At 39.7% G+C, this 22,719-nt stretch overlaps 1 protein-coding gene across 22 annotated transcripts in view; it reads left to right on the plus strand.

Moving 5' to 3' along the window:
- Positions 1-22,719, plus strand: part of DLG2 (discs large MAGUK scaffold protein 2) — a 1,005,290-nt gene that overhangs the window by 374,277 nt on the left and 608,294 nt on the right. The gene's annotated exons all lie outside the window — the stretch shown is intronic.

Here is a 22,719-nt window from a genome sequence, read left to right on the forward strand (position 1 = left end):
ACTTGACATTTGAGTATAACTGCTGTTTGTTATTTTACTGAAATAATTCTGAAGTGATGGCTTGTTTTCAAAACTTATTGTCTTTGGGTAAAAAGTTTGGTTCTTGGATCACTGGGTCAATCATAATGATCTTACAAGGGGGTCACATACTTTGTCCCATTCCTTTTCCTTGCTCTCCTTAAATACTGGATCATATTAAAACTGTTCCTCTATGTCTAAATAGAGTAGGAAATGAGCAGTTATATATAAAAAAAAGTAGTGTCAGTAATTACTTAAAGTCATTAACTTCATACTTGAATGTTACTAATCCTCAAAAATAGCTAAGTTAAAAAAATCAAATTTTAGTTATACAGTCCACAAACTAGGGAACACAGGATGTTTTCTGAGTTCCTACGTGACAGAGTAGCCTAAGTAAAACGAAAAGACTTTTTGAAATAGGTTACAGATGACCCAATGCTGCCTAAACGTATATCAGCTAGAAGTGAATGACAGATCATGTATTGCTTCATATAATACACTAACTCAAACTTGGTTATAGTCAAACACATACAAACTCTCAGTCTGCCTTCTGCTTTTCTTGTAACTATGGCCTGCCTACATGTCTGGTTACTCGAGGCTTTTTTGAACTAAAGTTTCTTGTTTGTTCCCTTCTGTTTTAAATAGGCAAAAATATGTTCTATTAGTGAAAGGGTTATAATTTAATTGCTGTGTCATGATGCCACTAGTGATATAAATAGCATCAAGAGTTTGTCAAATTAGAAGCTTTCTTTAATTTGCATTATTTTCATAAGAAAAAAATGATATATTTTTTTACTTTAACTTTCAAACCTTAAGTCCTCTTGTTTTCAAATGTTAAATTCCAATTAATAAAGGTGAATTGTTAGTCGGGGGAAATTAAATGCAAGCCACCCTTCCACAAAGGTAGGCCAGTGGCCTTGGGACTAAGTATCCAATTTGTATTCCTGCCTGTAAGCATGATTTTCAAAGGATATTCTTTGATGCACTTAAGTTCTTTCAAGATTTTCAGATCCTGTTAGGAGGAAGCAAGAGAATAAAAGTCATAAATTTCAAACTTTTTTTTCCTCATCTTTTAGTGCTTCAGGCTCATTACATTAGTCACAGCCAATGTTTTATCTTATTGTGGTGGTGTATGAACTACTTTTCAAATGAAAAGTGGATGTGTGGTATAGTGATCATTTTCAGAGAGATGAGAAGGAGCACAAATGAACTTATTTATCTTGGGCTGGTTCAACATGTGTCAGATTAGTACCCTTTGATACCACCATCAAGCATGCATGAATTACATTGGTAAATGTACAGAATATCACCTCACTTCAAGTACCTTTTTCTCATTTCTCCTTGTTCTGCAGCCTGTATATGAATCCATGACTTTTTGCTTTGGTTATATTTCTAGATTTATAGGTGCAGATCCATTGTTAACAAGCAAAGAAGTGTGAATAAGAAGTGAGACTCTTTTTAGGAAATGTTTTAGTCATATGGCATGAAGTCATGGATCTAAGCATGCTCATAATATTGTGACTTCTAGAATCATGTGGCTCTTGAACGGTTACAGAGGAGAAAATAAGTCCTCAGAATATAAAATCTAGATAGTGGAATAGACAACAGAGGAATTCAAAATACAGGCAAATATCTCCAAGTGCCAAAATAACCAGGTCATGTTATTAACTGACTCCTTTCAAAAAGAGAGGGCAAGTTGCAGTATTGCTTACACTTGTGATTTACAGCTTTTAATTTTAAGTTTGTATTACATACAGACTTCTTTTTCCTATGGGCAGTGAGTGAGAGAAACGCAGTGCCTCAGAACCATCACACCCATGCACATTTTATCTGTTCCTCATGCAATAGTTTTACAGTCTTCTCATTCCTAGCAGGTGGTGCCAGGGAGTTAGTTCAGTGGGGCAGGAAGAGGGTGCACATCTTTCCACACCGTATGTTGCAAAGAAGGTCATGGAGGAGCCCTCACTGTGCCTGCAGGAAGCTTTGCTTTTCAGCTTGATTTCCTGCAGTTTGATAGTTGTCCTTGTCCTGGACCTTTCCTTTCAGTGATGTCCAGTTTTGTAATCCTTGACCTTGAAATTGCAAAGAATTCAGAGCAGTGTAATTTGAAGGACAGGTCAGTTACTACCTGAATTGCCACGATTGCACTTTAACACATTTGAACACTTTTTCAATTTCTAGTAGGGAAGTACCCATGTTCCCATCACAGCAGTACAGAGCTGAAGCAGAAGGAGGATAAGCAGGTTGTAAAACATGGCCCTCAGGTGCCAGGAGGTGCTTTGCAGATCTGTCTTAGCAGGTTTAGCACATGAATACCTATTCCCTGAGTCCATGAGAAGCTCCACAGCTACCGGACAGATTCATGTGCACAGATTGAAGGAAGGCTTGTGTGTAAGACAGACCCACGTTCATGGATCTCTATTGAGAGGAGTGCACAGGCACATATCAGATTCTCACTGAAGATGCTGAAACTTAAATGCATGCTAGAATGTCAGTATGTGCTTACTCACTTTGCTGAATTGTTTGTTCAGTATTGCAGAAGAGTTATCTCCTGGCTCTTAATATCCTGTTCATTTTGCTCTTATTAAGAGTGCCGGGAAGGGATTTCAGGTTGACTGACATGTTTCTTAAATTATATTTCAGCTGCAGTTCTGATTCTCAAATGGAAGTGTTGTTCTGCCTTACCTCTTTACTTCTATATATATTGAAAATAGATATTGAGGAGATTCCATTGACTTCTCTGTTTGTTGACCTTGACCAGCTATTTTGATTAATCCTACTTTCCTTTTGATTTAGGTTTATTTTTATATCTGTCCTAGCATAATTTAATTTCTTTTTAAAGGGATAAGATATACTTACCTCTCTTCCCTGTCTCCTTTCTTTCTTCCTAGCACATTTATCACAACCTGTCCTCCAGCAAAGTAGGTGGTTTTGGTAGGTTTTCTCCTACTATTTTTCAGTTTTAGCTGAAACAATCAAATAATGACCTATTCCACTACCCAAGGTGATCATGCAAGTAAACCCACTTGTTTCTTCAACTGCCAAAGTGTCTATGTTTTGAAAAACTATTGGAATGCAGAAGATTTTATTATGAAAACAAACAGTAAGTGGCATTACTGAATACCTTGACATTCATATTTATTATTTTTATCATTATCAAACTGTTAGAAAACTAGTAGTTTTCTGTACTGGTGTTTAGTCTCTTGAACAAACTCTGAGATGTCACTTAGTTCTTAATTGAGAATATTCTCTATATTGTCATAGTCTAGACCTGGCTATTGTACCGATCAGCCTCTTGAGATGACAGGAAAGCACTTCTCCAACTGGGTATGATACACAGCAGACCTGCTCAAGGCCTTGCATGCTTTAGCTCCTTGATCTACCCACATGAACTCAAGTGCAGTGGATGCAACTAGATAGAACACTCATTCAAATTCCAAATGTTTTTTTGAAAATAATCCCCCAGCCCTGCCCATGTGTCCTGATTTATTTTGCATTATGGAGTAGGCTTGGGGTGTGGAAACAGGATGCTTTTTTGATGAAACTAAGCAGAAAGATTAATTTCAGAAACACACCTAGTATTCTGCAAAATCTTACATGTATTCAGTTTATAAAAACAGACTAACACTATTTTAAAGTAAAACACAAAACAGGTGTGATGCTGTGATTGAGCCCTTCTTATCAGCTCTTCATTCTGTGGATCCATTCCTTCTGCATGATGATGTGTATCTAACATCTTACTCCACTGACATATTTAATTTGATTTTTGGGGGACCAGAAGTGGAGAGATGCAAAAATACAACATATTCATGGTCATGCTGACTTCTCTGATCCATCTACAGAGACTGGTATATTGTATAGGGTTCCAGAACCCTCTGAAAGAGTTTGCTGCCTATTCATGGACAATCAGCAGGGTAAGTCAGCTGGAACATTGCTGCCACTTGCTATGCATAACACTGACAGTGGCACTGAGAAACCTACTTCCACATTATTCTTATTAGGCTACTGTGGTGTTTAAATAAAAATGCTCAGCAATAGAAGGAGCTGCAGAAGAGATGCAGGATTGCCACTGGCAAGAGGCTCTGAGTATGATCACTTGAGTCACAGAGGATTTGTGCATTAATGCACAATGCTCAAGGCAGGGAGAGTTTTCTTCTCTGGATTGCATTTATGCAAGCTGGACATGGGGTATAAGCCCAAGCACACTTACGTGGCTGTATCTTTTTATTTCTGTCAGGCATTCACTAACCCCCTGCACTTTAACACTTCTGGCTGAAGAGGAAGTGATAGCTCTCCAGCAGTTCCTGCCCATCATCAATGAGTGTGGGAAAAGAACTACACATTTCACTCAAAGGCCACCAGCCTGAGATCTTCTGAGGCCCAAGTAGCAGTTTATAAGGCCCTTGGACCCTGTCAGGAACTCCTCCCAGCATTAAAAAATGTATAAAGTGGATCCTACTCTTCAGAACTTCTTGTCCCCCACCCCTGAGGAGCATTGAGAGGAGCTCTGAACAGACTGTGACTTTGTAAATGATCCTAGGTTTGTTACCTTGAACTCAGCATGGGTGCTACAGAAATCAATATTACAGGAGACACAGGATGGCAGAAGCCTAAGGAGAGGTAAGAGGCAGCAGCAGGATGGTTCAGGAGGGGCAGGTGGGGTAAACATGTGAGGAAGGATGTTGCAGAGACAGCAGCTTAGGGGTAGGATGAGAAGGCAGTGGCCTGGGCAAGGGTCCTGAGGAGGCAAGCAGAAAAGGAAGCTGGTGAGGTCTGGCTAGATTGTAAATGGGAAAAAAAAGTTGTATCATGAATCTTCTGAAAGTTTTGGCCCATGCCCTCAATCACACAGGATTTACTCAATCACTGGTTAGGGAATGCAAACAAGGGTTACCATTTTCTCTTTTTTGAAATGAGTTCACTTGCCCACTGGCACTGGCCAACATCTTGGAGGGAAATGCTGAGGTATTTTTGGAAAAGCATCAAGATAAGATGTTAAAAATATTTGTGTTTGTGTGTGAGTACTGTGTCTCACTTTCTGCCACTGTCCTGCCCACAAGCTCCCTGTACACTGTGACAGAGATGGGTGGCTGGTGGGAGATTCCCTGAGACAGCTTAAATTAAGAAAACAGTACTAAAAGTGTTGGGGTTTTTTTTATTAAGGTGTCTTGTTTTGTTTTTTAAAAGTTTTATACACTGGAAGGAAGTTCTGTTGAAGGTGAGATCCTCAATCCCTACATCATTTTGAATCAGTGGCTTTTTCCCCACATTTTGCCTGAATATCTTCTTCCAGCTGCTGTCAGCAGCTGGGCAATGGACCGGATGGCTCACAGTGCTTCCTATCAGAATCATAGGATGGTTTCTGTTGGAGGGGACCTTAAAGTATCACCTAGTTCCTTCCAGCCCCGTCTTGTTGTCATGCTTCTGTCATCACAAGAACATTCTCTGGTAGTGCAGCACTGGAGTCTGATTTTCAAATTACTTAAAATTCACCTGGAGCTAAAGGACACTGTGAATGCCCTCTGTACTGTACCTTTGAACATACAGCCATAGTGGGAAATGGGTTTCTTTTTTAAGCTGGCAATAAAGAAGAGCTGATTGTTGTGGTTCATAAGTACTGCAATAAAGTTTACCTATGGAAAAAGTAGGGCAGGAGGAACATAGCTAAGGGTTACCGAACATTTTGAAGGAGAAGTTCAGAGTTTTTTCAGACACTTGTTTTTTTTAATATATTTTTGCTTTAAATTATACATAATAATTACATAAAATGAGGTACTTTCAAATAGAAATTACTTGATGCTCAGCTACATGAGCTGCTTGATTTTGCAAACTAATTATTGACTAAGAGAGGGATATATATAGACATTCATCTTAGCTGTAAGAGATGTCATAGAAGAGAATGGTGATAAAGAAGTGTTATATAAATATATTTAAGTGATAATAGCAATAGAACTGAAAACTGTCACTGAACAGTTCTCCTGATCTTTGAAAAGTAGCTTTTATATTTCCAGTGTACCTGTCAGAAATATTCTCATTATTAAAATATAAATATTTATTGCTTTCACTTTTCTGATTGTACTTCCTTCAGCTTTAAGCATTTGCTGTAGTATTTATAAACATGAAGGACAGGATTTTTCAAGAGAGAGTGGGTGGGGGTTGTGCTGAGTGTAATGGAAACCTGAATGAGAAGAAAGATTACTTATGGGAATTCCTGAGACTCCCTGTAGAAGTTAATGATCTATAATCCCAGGAGAGATGGCACAGAATGATCTGATGAAGTATTAAGGCAGTTTGCACTATTCTTTTGAGTCACTCGGCTCTTGAGTGTACTGAGAGTATCACTGGAAAGTAAAAATCTTCACCCAACTTCAGTGAGGAATTGCACCTGTTAGCTTCTCTAATGATCCCCACCAAGGCAGAAAACCAGGTTTTCTGGGACACTGTCTGACTCTCAGTAAACAGGAAAGTTTTTTGTTTTTCCTCAAACTGGCATTTCAAAAACCTTGATTCTGAGAATCCTGACATGTCATTGTGGGGAGATTTCCTTTAGGAGATGCTGACAGCTGTTCACTGTAATTAAGATGGAATATGCCAAATATGGATGTTCAGAAAGTTGTAAGGTGCTGTCAGCACCAAAGTTCCCACAATGAATCACCTGGAGGCTCTGTAGATGTGTGTAATGTGGTAAAGAGCCTGTCCCAACACACGGTTGCCTGAGAAGGAATGTAGACACATCATTTGTTTGCAGGATGTGAGCTCATCCCCTATGGAAACAGACCTGTAGCTGCCGGCCTTGGACCAGCTGCAAATATTTAAAGTATACCTGTATTTCTAAGTAAAGGAGGACTAATGATTGTACTCAAATACTCAGCTCCTGACATTCTATATTGAAAAATTGTTCGATTTTTTTCCTTGGCTGAATTTGGGGGTTATCCTAAGGTCTTTCAAGACAATTTGTAGACATGGCTTGGAGGATTGTTCATTCCAGGAACTTCCAAAAGGGAGTATAGATGAGACTGCAACAGGGAAGATTACTTGCAGCCTACAGCCAAACCTCTTGCCTCTATCTTCAAACACCTCCCACCCCTGCCCTTTGCCTTTTGGTGATATTTGAGAGTGTGAAACACATCTTGGATTGATTTATTATAAACGCTACTTTAGTAGCAACATGGATGTGGGCCTCTCTCAACCATTTGGCCGGAGAACCAAGGGTCATGCTGAGAAGCAGAGGGGTTTAGCAGAGTTGATGTAGCATAAGGTCTCAATCATAATTCAACAACTTGGATCTTGAAAAATCTAACCAATAGGTCAGATTTAATCTAACCATAACAGCTCTGTCAGGCTGGGTTCATCTGGACCTGTGACCACCACGCATGTGACAGTCCACCTGAAATATAGCCAGGTATGCTGGGTTAGAGGTCCAAGCTCAAAACTGTGAGAAACTTGCACTGAATTCTGTGAAAGAAAAGAGACCCTGTGTCCAGCGCAGAGGTGCTCCACCCTTAAATACTTCCCATCGTAGCTACATACAGTTAACCTTTACCAGCCACAGGTGCTTCAAGTAAGAGAGCAGTTTAAATTCAGTGAATTAAAAGGTTTCATAGCTAAAAAAGGCATTTAAATTAGTAAATGCATTCTTGCCTACCACCTTATAAGGCTTATAGCAATGCCCTGTGAACAATATGTTGTTAAACTGTGTTAGTCCTGGCCCTTGCACTGTTTATGAGAGGTGTTGTCAGCTTGCAGTGAGATGACTTGAAATTTGTAGGCATCCCAGGGAAACCCCAGTCTGTATAAAACATAGTTCCATAACAGGATAGTCACCTCCATAAAACATTGAGAAAATAGTCTGTGCCAGAGAGGGTTCTGTGACCTTGATTTAGGACAGGGAATGGGAACTCCTTATTTCTATTCCTGGCTCTCACATAGAATTCCTGTTGTGGCCTGAGGAAAATTGTGCCTTGCATCTCTTTCTAGAAAATCAAGTTGGTAATACTTGGCTCAGAGGAATATTGAGAGTTAGTAGTTATTGTGTGTAAACAGCACTGAAATGAAATGAACAGTGTAGGTACAAGTGGTTTAAGGACCAACATAAAGCCATAGTTAGGCAAAGACAGGGGACGATATAAGTGAAAATGGAATGATGTTGGTGAAAATCAAAGTATTTCCTCCTTTTATTTCTGTGCATGACTCTTTCCACACTATTTATTTCAGGTATACCTTGAAATACTATTGTTCATCTTTCTTTTTAAGGTTTTTTCCTCCAGGTCTGAGGTTTCACATCCTCCTCTCTTTTTTTTTTTTTTTCCCCATAGCAAATTGTTGTAGATGAATTGCAAGTCCTTGCAAAAGTGGGTTTGAGAAGAAATTGCTGACAGGCTCTTATCTCCACCCATCCAAGAAGTGCTACTATCATTTAATTTATTACATAAAATTGCTGAAGAGAAGAAGAGATTTCCAGAACTGTGGTTGAGTTTTTATTTTGCAAAGATATTTAAAAATAGTCATAGGATTATGATACACAAGGAAGGAAGCTGACAAGCAGATGAACATACACCTGTTGCAAGGATGCAAATCAGTAACTGCATCATGCAAATCTTGTGAGTGTTCAGGAATTGTGGTCAGGCTGATCGCTAGGAGGGACATTCAGCCCAGTTTAGAGGGCCATATGTCTCTCAAACTGTACATTATATCCCAGGTTCTGCAGTCTACAATAAATTAAGCTAAGTGCTGTAGAGTCCCATAAAATTCAGGACACAAAAAAATCTGCAGAGCTGTGAGGGAAGGTCTTTTCAGTGTTCTTGTAGCAGTGTTTTGCACTGTTCCTATAAAAATACAATTTTCCTACTTGTTTCTTTCCCTTGTTTGTGTCAGTTTTTGTTCTCAGATTCCTGGTCCTTAGCTTAAGAGAGATAATAAATTAGCTGTGTAGGAACTAAACACTTGACAGCATAAGAAAGCACAGGCCATTTCTGCACTGGTAAAGTTAACTGAGGACTAACATTCCATACACAGTAGTTTGGGACGTAAAATAACCAGGACAATATGTTTTCATAAGATAAAGTTTAGTGATACATTTTGAAACATGTATTCCTTCCCAGAACAATTAAGAAAACTCAAGGGAGGAGGTGAGAGTAGAGGAGGGAGAAGAAGTTGACCTAGAAAATGCACTTGCGGGTCTAATTTTGTGTGTACGTACGTATTACAGAGGAGACTATTGCACCTCCTCCTTAAAGCCCTGGTGTTTTGCACTCTTTACTATATGCATCAACCCCCACGTGAGTTCCAGACATGCAGGTCTTTAATTTTTCAGCATTAAGGGCATGTCTTTCCAGTGTCTTGAAGATCACAGCCCTGTGAAGGTGTTGGAAGTGAGCAGAGAGAGAGGGAGTAGAGCCTATGTGAGAGAAACTTTCAGAGGGTTGCAAGATCTGGTTATGAACAGGAAGGTTTTGTATTGAAAGTGTTTTTGTTGCAGGGCCTTCAGGCTTGCTTCCTCAGGGGTACAGCTGGAGGGACAAGGGAACAGCACCTTCCTCATAAAGCTGGGACTTGAACCTCAGGCTATTGCTCCTTGCATTGGAGGCAGCTTCCTAAACCAGTGATTTAATTTGCTGTCTACAGTTGCCTATCTGATGTATAAATCTCTTACTGATGCTGGATTGCACCACAGAGCATTAGCAACTACTGCTTTCCTGTGTAATTGGAATAAAAACTTTCAGTGTGCTGAGCCAGAGAAACGGAGATGCTCTCAAACTAATCCACATTCTGCATGCGAACACCAGCTGCTTCTCGACTGTTTTTATTCACCAGGAGAGACAGCATAGGGCTCCATGAGTTAATAAAGTTTCTGTTATTAGATGAGAATTAGTTGTCCTGAAGTCTGATGAGTTTTCTTCTACTGTCTTCAGTAATTCATGAAAGAAAGGAGCCCAGATAGGAATGGGTCAGCTCACATTACAAGAATGCATACAAAGTAATCACAGAATCTTAGAAATGTTGATTGGAAAGAACCTCTATAAATTACCTCATCCAAATATCACTGAAAGCAGGAAAAATGAGAGGTGATTTAGCATGCAGCTGTACACCTCTCTTTGCAGAAGAAATGGTGTGGGTTTTAAGTAATGCCAGGTAAAATACTGCTGCAGCTAAAACAGAAGGAAATATGGGAAGCACAATTCAGAGTTTAAAATTCGGAAAAGGAAGTTGAAAGTTCTGAATGTTACTCCCTGTTCTTCCATTGATCCAATAAAACATGTGTGGGAAGTTGATTTGGCCTCTTCTGATTAAAGCTGGGAGTGTTGCCAGGTGCCAGGATGGTAGGGGCTTCTGTCGCAGGGGTGGGGCATCACCTTTTATGCCTCTGTTTCTAAATAAGTTCAGGAAAAGTTTGAGACTCTAAGGTTGTGATCCTTGAGATAATTAGATACCAGTCCCTTTGGCTTTTGACAGGATTGAAGTGCCTGCTAAGGATCTGCCCATGCAGAATTTTGTTTCGCCAGTGCTTCCTTTATCCAGCTTATGCCTTAGCTCCTCCTCTGCTTTGCTTCACCTCTCCAATATGCATATGTGCCTTCTCTGCTGTTCCTGGCTCTTACTTAAAATTCTCTGTTAGACTCCAGGTCAGCCAATGTGGTTGGTTTGGGTAGGGAAGTTAGGAGGGCACTTCTGGTGAGAGCAGCAGACGGGAATAGGGATATGTGTCCATACCCTGTCACATATATGGACATACACACAAACGGGTCTCTAAACTCTGCACTTACCTGGTAGATTAGTAATACTCCCACTCTTAATTCTGAATCTTTGGTAACTGTAGGCCTTGGATGTGATGATGGGTGGGTGGGAGAAGCAGAATGTTTGTTTAAGGCTGTAAACTGCATTTGAAAGTGTCAAAAATGTTTGTGATGCAGAGGTCTATTTGCCTTGTATAGAAAATGCACGTTGTCACATCCCTGAAAGTTCTTATGCAAGAGTGAGAAGTCAAACAGGTCTTTGAATGCTACAGTAAATAATAACATGACTTGTTGTCAAAACTCTAATAAGTTAAATCTAGCTAATGTATTTTAAGCATTTCTTTATTAAGAAGGCTTTAACTCCTTGAATTAATTGCAACCAAAATTAAAATAAGGCAAGAAAAGGAAAGGGAGCAGATTCTGCTTTGATTTTCCTGCATAGTTTATTCCTCTAGTTAAATGGTGAGAAGCTGATGCAGAGACCCAAACTAAGACTGATATCGCATTGTAGTGAAACACCTCCATGTTAGGAATTCCAGATTTGGTTAAACCTTGCAAATGACTGACTTAAAGACCAAGGCAGAGCACTTAACAAGACACTATTCCTTGGTGGAGTTTAGCTGCAGAAATTAGGTTTAGGGCTTTTTATTGAGAGGCTTTTCTCAGACCTCAGTCAGACTTGGTATCTAAAGAAATTTGTTCGTTTGGTCTGAACATATTGCTGCCTTTTTAAGGGGTACAAGGCCCTGGAAAACTGTGTTCTCTTGCTTTTCCTATCATTAAATAGCTCCACAAAGCATCAAATAAGTACTGAGTATAACACTATGTGTGGTCCCCTGGAATCTGCTGGATTTTACTTGAATTTAGGGCACAAAATTTATCAAAGAGGAATAATGCAGTCATGCATTAGGTAGCTTTTCTGAGAACAAGTCAAGGCTTGCAAAGCTGATAAATTAGAGTAAACACAGCATTTTGTCAGCATTCCTTAGCTATTATATTGTTATCTTCTGCATGTGAATAAAAGTTCTGATAATCTTCCTTCACCAGCTGCAAAGCAAAATTCGTTTTCCTGTTGTGACTAATGTGGAAGGGTTTCTTTTCATTCAAAAAGAATGCTGTGTACTACAAAGAATAAAAAAATAATGAAACTGTAGCAGGACAAAAGAGAAGGTGCTGAAAACTGGAAAGAGCTGAACATTTTTTGAACTTGTAACTCTTCAAGTTACATTTTCTCTGTATGAAGTTTGGAAAATGAAGTGAATTTCGCCCCTTTATAATAGTGTACTTGAACCTATGGTGTGCAAGTAGAATAATTCTGAGTTCAACACATGATTATATAATGATACTTATAGTTGTGGTACCATTCCCAAAACAGAAAGACCTTATAGGTTCATATTTATGGTTTAACAGGCGAGATCACAAAAGAGGAGAAAAGCACTTTATTTTTTTCAATGTGTTTTCACTAACGCTAAAAATATAAGTTATAATTAAACGCTCTAAATATGAGCAGAGACGCCTGAGCTCAAAAGCTTTTGGGTTGGAAACAACCACTCTCCAGGTAGTGGTGACCTTCTGGCAGTGTTTGCTATCAGCTACAGCTGCTTTCGTCTCTTCTTTGGCTGTAGATACTCTACTCTGCTTGCCTGCAGAGATGATACAAACAACCATTTAGCAGCTTTCTCTGAGCTACCACTTGAGCCCTAAAAGGAGGGTGCAGACTGCTTAGAGACACGTGGACTTGCTGCTTTCCCCTGCTCCGAAGTGCACTGCCGTGCACGGCTGCACAGTCTACAAAGATCAGGTTCAGGTGCAATCCCACAATGGAAAACACATTTTAGGACAGATGCACTTTGTAAAACAGGCGAGTCAAAAAGGCTCTGAATTATTTTTAAGGAGCTCTGCAACTGTTGCTATATATTTTTTTGTTCTAAATATCTGCATTTAAGAAAATACTTTATTAAGTGTATTGAGAACTTCTAGTCACTAGCCTTAGGGAAAAAAATTATATTGAGTTTCTTGATATTTGTGCTGGGAATGCCTCTGGAAATAGGCTGTCCATCTCTGTCATATACATGGTGTGGGTCAAAAAAAGGGAAGACAAGGGAGCTTGTCCTATGGGTCTTGGTGACAATTCTTTCCTTCTTCTTGCCTCTTATATCAATGCAGATAAATACTGAAGAGAGATCTCTGTTTAGGCCACCCAGATATTTCAATCCACAAGTCCTGATCTTTTGAGACTTTAGGAACAAAGCCAAAAAGTAGGGATTCCCCTTCAGGTACCAAGAGAGGCTTTGACTTACCTAGAAACAAGATATCTGTACTGTTCTCAAACTCTTTAGAAAGCCTTATGTGAGTAGCACAGAGTAGAGATAGGGAGGTCTTCAGCAGGCATGAAGGGAGAAATATGAAACGGAGGAAATATTTCTAGTTTGGATTAACCTTCTCTTGATTTCAGTTGAGATTTTTGTTGGATTCCAAAGTTTAGTATGAACTTCTCGATGAGAAGCTTAAAGTCTGGATTTCTTCCTGGAATTTCTTTCCCGGAATGTTTTTCTTGTATATGAAAGACAAGGAGAGCAGCAATGAAATGAGAAAATACCTGGAGTAGTCCTTGTATGTGGGTGGTTTGTTTGGCTGTGTTTTGTTTTTCTGGCTTGAGGAACTGTACATTTCTCCTTTTATCTTGAAAAGAAAACTTCTAAAAACCAAAACCATCTTTTATTTGTGCTCTGCTGTTCCACTTTCTAAAGATGCAGTGTTCTGTTTTCAAAATAGAAAGCTCCTTTTCTCTAGAAAACTTTACAATGTATTTGAAACTCCCAAGAAATCCGTAATATTCTCCTGTCTTCATCCTATGATGGAATAGTAGCCTTTCTTCCCGTGCACCCACTTGATTTTTCAAGGGCTTCAATTGGATGCTCAAAAGCTGTAGTGCCATTGATTGTCATTCACCTTACTGTGAGTAAAACCATATTTGTTGTTATTGTATCCTTCAGGTTGACTGAGCTAAGCAGTGGTGTGTGGCTGTTTACTCGTATCTGTGTAAAGTGTTAATCCTTGCCTCAAGGAGACAGGAGAGCTCTGATTTCTTCTGTTCCTGGCCCTGCCACAGGCTTCTTCTGTGGCTTCAGTGCACGACCCATTACTAAATATACAGGCCAGGTATTGCATTATTTAACACCACTACCTAGTCCTATTTTCAGCACCATGATTGATGATTGCGGGTGATCCAGTTTTGTGCTGATTTTGCCAAAAGCAGTGTCAGTATTGCCATTGTGTGGGCACCCAGAGGGGATTATATTAAGCAAGTAATCTACTGCAGAAATATTCTTTCAGTCTAGTTAGTGGCAGAGGTAGGAACAAAGCAAACATAGGGCCAAATAAGGCACCTTTTTCCATCCAAGCTTCTAGGCTTGAGCATCTCCACTACTAAAACTATTGCTGATTATCCCTTTAAGGGAAAAATGTTAATATACAAGATCTAATTACCTCTGTCTAAGCTGATACGCCTACAGCACCTTTTACATAACCCAAACACTTGAGTTCCAATTATACAATTATATTTTAACATGTATTAAGTGCTATTCCTTTAGGGACGAGACTTACACTGAATATTTTAACTAAACTCCTTCCTCAAGACGGACATATATATGGTAAGGTCTCATTTCATTACAATGCAAAATCTTGAGTGGTTTTAGTTCTTTTCCCCTTGACTAAACCATCTGGCTCTTCAGACAGCTCATTTTCCACATCTGTGGCACTGACAGCAGTATCTGTACATGTATATCAAATGCAGGCTTTGAAGCTCATGTTCTTGGGGTCAGCAGTGGCCCATGACTGCAATTAGATCAGTAAGGATCTCTCCATGCTCGGTGTGAGTATCCTCTGCTTTGCAAACAGCCTATGGCAAGGTCCGGGTCTCTTGAGGAAGCAGCATGTTCAAATGGGGAGGAAAGGCTGCTGCTTATTTAAATAGCATGTCTTGCTCTAAAGGTTGATAGTGCAAAAGGCTGAGTGTCCCTTTACTGAACAGGCAAAGGGCTCCAAGGACCATTCTTCTTTTCTGATATCTTCATGCAACTTCTGTAAGACACAAAAGCCCTCATCTGGATGACTTGTTGAGGAAGGCTGTTTGCTGCACACTTTCAATTGTTAACATCAATGAGGTTTGTAGGTCAGCTCTTCTGAAAACCCAGAGCCTAAGTTTAGAGTGAGGAGTCTGTATTCCTATGCTCAGAGCTAACTCAAGTTTTCTGAACACCCAGGAGAAGTTGGGACTTGACCTGAAAGAGCATAGGAGAAGAAGAAATGAAGCAAGAATCAGTGAGTTGAGGGCAACCCTGGTGAGCAAGGCTGGGGACTGCTGGTGCTCCCCATGGTGGATTAAATACGTGTGGGGTAATGGCTACTGTTGGAGGGGAGGAATCAGGTCCCAGAAGTGTTCTGCATCTCTCCACACCTCAGCATCAGCCTATGCCATGGCTGGCACAGCCTGCAGGGCAATGGCAGAGCTTGTGCTAAGTTCATTGCTGCCATGGATGTTGCCTTACCAGCAGCTGAACCACCTGGTTTAACACTGATGCAGTGCTTTCTGTACTGCACTGTGGTCATTTCTGCACAGTGACTCAAGTTTAAAATATCCCCTACTTAGAAAACCAACTTTTGGAAATGTTGAATAAAGTTATCATATTGGGCTGTACCCATCAGATAAACAGAGTTCCCACCCAAAGAAAATGTGAACATAATTAATTACAAGGTAAAACTAAATTATTACAACACTGTACTTGTGTTATTTTAATTATACAAACCCAAAAAATCTGGAGGTAAAGTTCCCATGGCAACCTTAACTCTGTCTCCTGTGTGCAGTGTGTGTATGTTGGTGTAAAATACGAACATGCATTATCATGGTCAGAGTGTTTTAGGACTTGCTGGTCAGGAAGATGTTAATCAGACCAGAAATATCATCTTTAAAAGTAATTTATTTTTTCCATTTCTCTAGCCAAGTATTAAAACGTAGAGGAGATTTTTAATTTGTGTCCAGTCTGATAAGTATTCCTGCTAAAACATAATGCCTGAACCATCCAAACCTTGTCATAAATCTGATATATCACTGTTCAAATTTAGCTGTGATTGTGACAGAGACCCTGCAGCCACGAATCTCAAGAGCTAAGATGAAATTGGCATCCATTTCTTTCCAGAGACCTCACTAGTATCAAACATTTGGTTACACGTTGCACTCTGATACTAAAACTTAACACTGCAGGGCTAATTTCACCCATAAAGTTTCTTTCAAGAAGGTTAGACACTCTTTGCCTGTCTATCAAGGATTATGGAGGGTGCAGGAGTCTGGTGATGTAGCGGAACAGTTCCCATGATATCCTGACCTGGAGTAACTGTCAGATGATACCCTATGATATCACCTAAAGGAATGATATATCCAGCAGGCATTCCCATGAAACACTCCCTTAGTCCCTTCATTTCCTTCTCCCACTTCACCCATGTTCACTTTTTCAAAAATGTCCCCATCAGCCGTTGTTCTCTTACAGAGCAAGGGGGCCCGATGATCAGGGGAGGGGGGTGTTAGCTGCTGATGTGGAGACCGAGACCAACAGCTGTAAGAAATTTCAAATTTCAGCTGTTTTGCACAGACAGAGTGAATAAGGGAAAGTTTTGTGATTAAAAATCCCCACCACATATTATACCCTTGTGAAACATGTCTAGATGGTGAAGGCATTAAAGGGTACTATTCATTTTTATGGCTATCGTGTGATTCCATCAATGGCATGTAGTGAGCTTTAACAAGTATTATGTAAAGTACTTTTCAAAACTACAGCCTATTTTTTTTTTCCCGGTGGTTGCCTTTAACTCTATTTTCTGTGACATAATTCTTCAGGGTGGTGGCTCAGAAAGAGGATTAATACTTTACAGGAAGAACTGAAGGTGTAAAATTTTTCCTATACAAATAAATACATTTCCTTGCATCTACTGAATATGACCATATTCTTGCTCAGCTGCTGTGTAAAGTCAAAAGAGACATTACACATACATAGCATAAGCATAATGTGTGTACAAACATATTCTGAGCAGACACACAGAACAATAGAAAGATTTGCAGGTTTCTAAAGTCCCCAAGATATAAACCCGAGGACAGAAATTGGCATTCACTGTGTTGAAGAGCTGTAAGTATATAAAGCAGATGTAAGTATTAACTCACTAAGAATTCATCTAAAGAGAACTGAGAAATATTAAGAAAAAAACCTCAGAATAATTCTATCCTGTTGTCATTGGCAGTGTGGGATTAAATGTTAGAACAATTCAATTTGGAAATGTCTTCAGATGGTGAATTTCCTTTAAATATAAGAAAGCTGGACATACTGAAGTAGAGCAATTATTTCTGTGCTTTAAGTACACATTGTTTTCCTCTGAATCATGAGGTTAAATAATATTTAGCATCTAATACTTAGCATCCTGCCAAAATTGAACAGCGTAGAGACTTCCTGCCAACACATTTCTGAACTGGTATATTTTATTTCCTTGGATATAGCACAAAAGCAAAAATGTATATTTATGCCCCTGAAGGCACTGGAAAATACTGCACAATTATAATCCCCAAATGCCTTTAATCACAATTACTTTTCTTTTGTTTGTAGTTACATTTTCTGTATTTTTTAAGAATACAGGTTTGAAATTAAACCTTAAAATCAGGTGGGATATATGTGCAATAAGCCTAATGACAAACCTTTTTAAGATTAGTCATCTCTGATATAACCAGTGGATACCTCTGTGCTCATGTCAGCAAGACACAGTCTCTGGGTCAGGGGAGGCGACATCAGATTTCTGTGGTTATTCCCAGCTAGATGAAACCAGGCATAAAAAAGCTCTCACAAGTGCTGTCAGAACAAAGGGATTGCTGAACAGGATTCAGAGAAGGAGTTAAAAGGAGCAGAGAAAATACACGGAGGAGGAGAGTGAAACACTTCAAAGCCAGTCTCACCAAGGCTAGAATTCTCCAGGAAGGTGGAGGGTAACAAAAGTGACACCACTCTAGTTTTGCAAGCTGTGAATGCCAGCAAAATGCAGATCCTTTTCTAACAATTGCTGGGTTGAAATCCTCGATCTCTTTGATAGTTTTTGTTGCCTCAGCCAAAAGGACTATATAAAACTGAAGCAAAGAAGGATGTGGAATGCTCTCTGCCCCATAAGCATGGAATATGAATAGTGGCTTTAGTCAGAGATACAAAAGTCAGTGGAAGCTGTGCGTGGCATTTCTGGGGGCTGAGTCTCTGGTGAGGGATCCCGCTGGTTCCATGCACACTGAGATGTGAGTGTGCTCTGCTGTGCCCCCCACGGGGCCGATGCTCGGTGTGCGCCACAAACGCGCTGACTCAGTGTTCTGTGTTACGCACACCCCGCGTTTTTCTGCCAGTCATTCAGCTGGAGCTCTTCCAAGAGCACATCAAGCCTGCTTAGCTTTTCTGTGGCACAAAATAGTGGAGGAGGGATTGAGCAGGCCGAAGTCACATCCCAACACCACTCTTGTGACTGGGAGGGTAAACAAAGTGCAGGAACATCACTAAGAGTTCTGAAAGGAAAGATGTAAGAATTTGATGAACAAAAGAAAGGACCAAGTTCAGACTCAGAGTAGTGGGTGGACAATTATGTCCTGATTGAGATCCTTAACACTGTAGGAGAAGAGAGCTGTGTATGGCATTACAACTCTGACTGCAGCAAAAAGCATGTGGAGTTTGAGGAGCAGAGTTAGTTAACAGAAGCCAACCCACTGGGTGTCACTAAAGGAAAGATGTGAGAAGGAGGATGGATTATATCGCTTTGTGAAACTTGGCAAGAGCCAAAATGTGTGTTGCTCAGATTAATCCTCTCGGGAGCAATGAGCAGCAGTTCATTTGGAGATAAATACACTATTAAACTGGAAGTAAATGGGACAGGTATGAAGTTGGACATGGCACACACTATTATGTAGCCAGAAATAGTTGTTTTCACTGCTAACCTTGAATACTGGATAGTAAATTTTTTACTGGTAGTTAAAGAATTCAGTGCTGCACTTACTGCAGTTATAGAGGCATGGGCACAAAAGCTAGATGGGGAGAGGGGTCTGTGAAGAGTAGAGTTTGCTTAGGAATGCCCACACTAAAGAAGTATTGAACTAACGGGATGATCAGCTCATTGGAAGACATTTGTAATGGTACTAAGGAAAAATTCTTTCTTTTACTAGTGGAAAATACGGGAGAGCCTTTTTCTCATCAAGAAGACCCCTAAAAATGAAGGAAGCAGAGTGGAGGTTGGAAAAATATCCTCCAGGGATAATAAACCTGCCAAGACACAGACATTTATCAGCATTTTAAATGTCATCTGAGACATCCCCCAATATGTCTGTGGTTGATATGTCACCACACCTATGAGAAACCCATGACTTTCTCCAGTGGCAGCTGAGGGCCAGACAGGTCTCTCTGGTGTTAAAATGGCATAAATACCATCATCTCAGCTGATGAGCATGGTTATAGTCTCCAGAAGCATGTGGAGACCAACCAGTCTCCCTTTTAGTAAATTATCCCTTCCCTAAGGACTGTCAGAGCAAGCACAGTTATTAGCTTTGGTAAGAACAAAAAGAAGGGAATCATATTTCTGTCAAAATTTATACCAGATAAATTTTATGAGTTTGATATATCAATAGATACAGTACAGTACATTAATGATTTTTCCACCTCTGGAAGATATTTTTTTTTCTTGCTATTATCATTTGAGATGTGCTGGAGAACCAAAATCTTTCACCAGGAAGCACATCTGTGATATCCTCATGGGCAGGAGGACCAAGAAAGGTTAGAAAGCCATGAACAGATGCTCTGTGGAACAAAGTGGGCTGCTGGGTCAAAACTGAACTAAGTTCTGTTATATGATATATTTGGTTTTTGGGGGTACTGGTACTTCATCATGTTGATCCATGTTGGCACCTGTGACTCAACACACATGGTTTCTTTGAGGGGAGAGCAGCAGAGGGACACTAATGTTTTAGTCTTACTACAGAGTTTGGGAAGCTGAGAAAATTAGAGGATGTTATTTCGCTTATTATCTCCATAATTGAAATGCTAAATTTCTTTCAATCCTCTTATTCTACTCTGTGAAGCCTGAAAATGGCTTTGGCAATACAGGTGATAAGGACCAAAGAGTTGGCTGTAATAAAGAAGAAGACTTTAGATTGTGTGTGCAAATATCTCATGCCCCTGTTCCTGGGAAATCAATTTAAGCTAGTACTGGCTACAAACCACTGCTTTGGGAAATCCTCACTTTTTCACAAATAAAACCTTTTTGTTGTTGAAATCTATGACTCACGAACTGAATATAAACCTGTAAGAGAACTGCTGTTTGTAGACAAAGTCATTCATGCATTTGACAAAGGTTTAGTAGAAAAAGTTGTCCTGAGCCTAAATTTGTTTCCTAATAACTGGAATTTAATAACCAGTCTGGTCTCGAAGGAGACATGCACAGAGGCTGCCAGAGCAGATTCAAGGTAAGACACCGGAAAATGACTACATTTGGCAGTGACATGTATTTAACACTTATTACCAATTTTGGAAGAAAATATCTGGAGCAGGTAGGAGTTGGCCATTAGAAAGATCATCTCCAAAATGTTGCAGAAAAAATATATCAAAATGAAGGTCATTTAGAGTGAGCAGGCCATGAGAGAAGGTGCAAAATACATTGAATTTCCTTCCGTATCCCTGATTGAAGTCTTGCAGAATATACAATATGCAAAAGAGGCTCATGTTGGTTCTTAGGAAAAAAAAAAAGGCTCTCCAGAAAAAAACCCAGGGCTTTATTTGTTTACATTTTCAGGGCAAAGAAAAACCCTACAAATCTATATGTTTATGCTTGATGATTGGCTGTTATCAGAAAATGCTTCTGTGAAATAGGAGCTCATATGTACCATCCAGTTTTGTGGTAATAGTACAAATGGCTGATTAATAGCTGAGAACAGACCATAGTTTACTGAGCATGTGTTTAAGTACTTTTCAATAAATATTAGTTCTAATAATGTAATCTCTTATCCCCATAATTCCCTGTCTAAATGGCTGGTCAAAACAATGTAAAAAAGCCCTTCAGAATGACTATTGCAAAATCAATCAGCAGGGGTTCTCCGTTGTCACCACTTTCAAATTCCAGTGTGACTCCGGTGGAGTGGTTGTTGTTGATAGCTCTGATTAAGAGAAATCTGAAAACACATACATTTGCATTGCTAGCAACCAGCCCTGAAATCTACTATTACTTTCAAATGTGTAAAGAAAAATATGTAATGGACATAATTTGAATTCTTGGGTACTTGTATTTCAGGTAACAGTATTGGGCACCTCTGGTAGTAGAAAGTGGCTGTGTCTATACTGTGGAACAAAAGGTGCTTATTCATGTCCACACTACATAAGTCTGGCTCCTTCTAGAGCAGTTTTGACCTGGAAGGAACCAGCTGGAATTACCCAGAACAGCCAGGGCTTCATGTAACGTGTAACATCTAACAGTGAGGATAATGAGGGTCCAGGCTTGAGCATGTTCCTCAGCCTCCATTTCTTTGGGTGATACGGCCGCTCCAGAAGCAGTAGTGCTACAGAATTCCAGCAGTTCCAACTAACCAGAACAGGATGCAGCTTGAACAGTGAGCACACAAAACAACTGTGTTTGCATCCATTTGACAGCAGCAGTTAGGATGTTTTAGTTGAGATGTGTTGGACAGAAGCCATGGCTGTGGAAATCTCCAAACAACCTCTAGTAAGGCTACTTGTTAGACTGACCAAAAGGATGTTAGCTTATACACATGTGATGTTTTCTAACCATTAATTTTGGGATTGGAATGAAGGGCATGCTTTGGGGACTGTTACTTTAATGGCTGAATTTCCCAGACAATGGAGCAATTTCATTTCTAAGCCTCTCAGTAGATACCAGACAAGGGATAAAAATAAAGCTCTTAGAAGATCCCTCGGAAACAAGTAGTCCCTGAATGCCACATGAGCATCAGTGGACTGATTTAATTTTATCCATTTCATGAATGAAGTATAGTACTAGGATTAGAGAGAAGTGATTTTTCAATAGTTATACCATGTTTGTGTGTATGGAGAGAATTAATTGGAAAAAGAGGTGGTTTCTGTGATGAAAGTATAGAAATTATGATTTTCTAGAGTAGCAGTGGAAGTAGTAGATTAGCAACAGAGTAAGTTTGTACTTGGTAACCCACATGAAGGTCTGACATCTCTGCTATGGTCTGATATAGTTCTTTCATTTGGTTCCTCACCTTTCTTTTCTATCATTTTTTCCCCTAGTAATCCTTTCCCTCCAGTTCATCCAAGACAGTATCAAGCAGATACTGGTATTACAGAGTAGCTAACTAGAATCATCCTTGGTGCATCTAAGTAGGAACACACAGATATTATATTGTAGGTCTGCTCTGAACTCCAGAGGCTTCCTTGAATCCAGTGATGCTCTTTTCCACAGTTCCTCACAAACTTTTTGTTGTTACAGAAGCAATTGGATTAGCAGGAGACAGCAGCAGTGATTTTTTTTTTTTTCTGGGTTTGTTCCTGATGTAATTTCTATTCTCTGCCAGTCGCACTCATTCTTTTGAACCCTTCTCTGTCTGTGCCTCTGTGGATCACTGTAAGTTTAAAAGTTCCAGTTTCATTCCATGTCACAAATATTTGTGTCAGTCAAATATAATAATACATGGTAGCAAGTGTAGAAGCTTTAACTTAGTTCTAGCTGTCACTTAATAAAGCCACTTTTTGATGGATTAGGAGATGAAGCCAGAACTGTTTTAGGTACAAACAAGAAAGTTGCTGCCTGTTTTCCTGGGCCTTTGGGACTTCACTGTTGCTTAGATCCAAGAGGGCATGAGACATGGAGGCAGTCAGATATGACTGCAGGAAGCCTAGATGCAGTATGTCATCCCAGTGCCCACATCCAGATC

This window comes from Corvus brachyrhynchos, unplaced genomic scaffold (genome assembly GCF_000691975.1).
Source record: "Corvus brachyrhynchos isolate BGI_N302 unplaced genomic scaffold, ASM69197v1 scaffold44, whole genome shotgun sequence".
Classification (NCBI taxonomy): Eukaryota; Metazoa; Chordata; class Aves; order Passeriformes; family Corvidae; genus Corvus; species Corvus brachyrhynchos.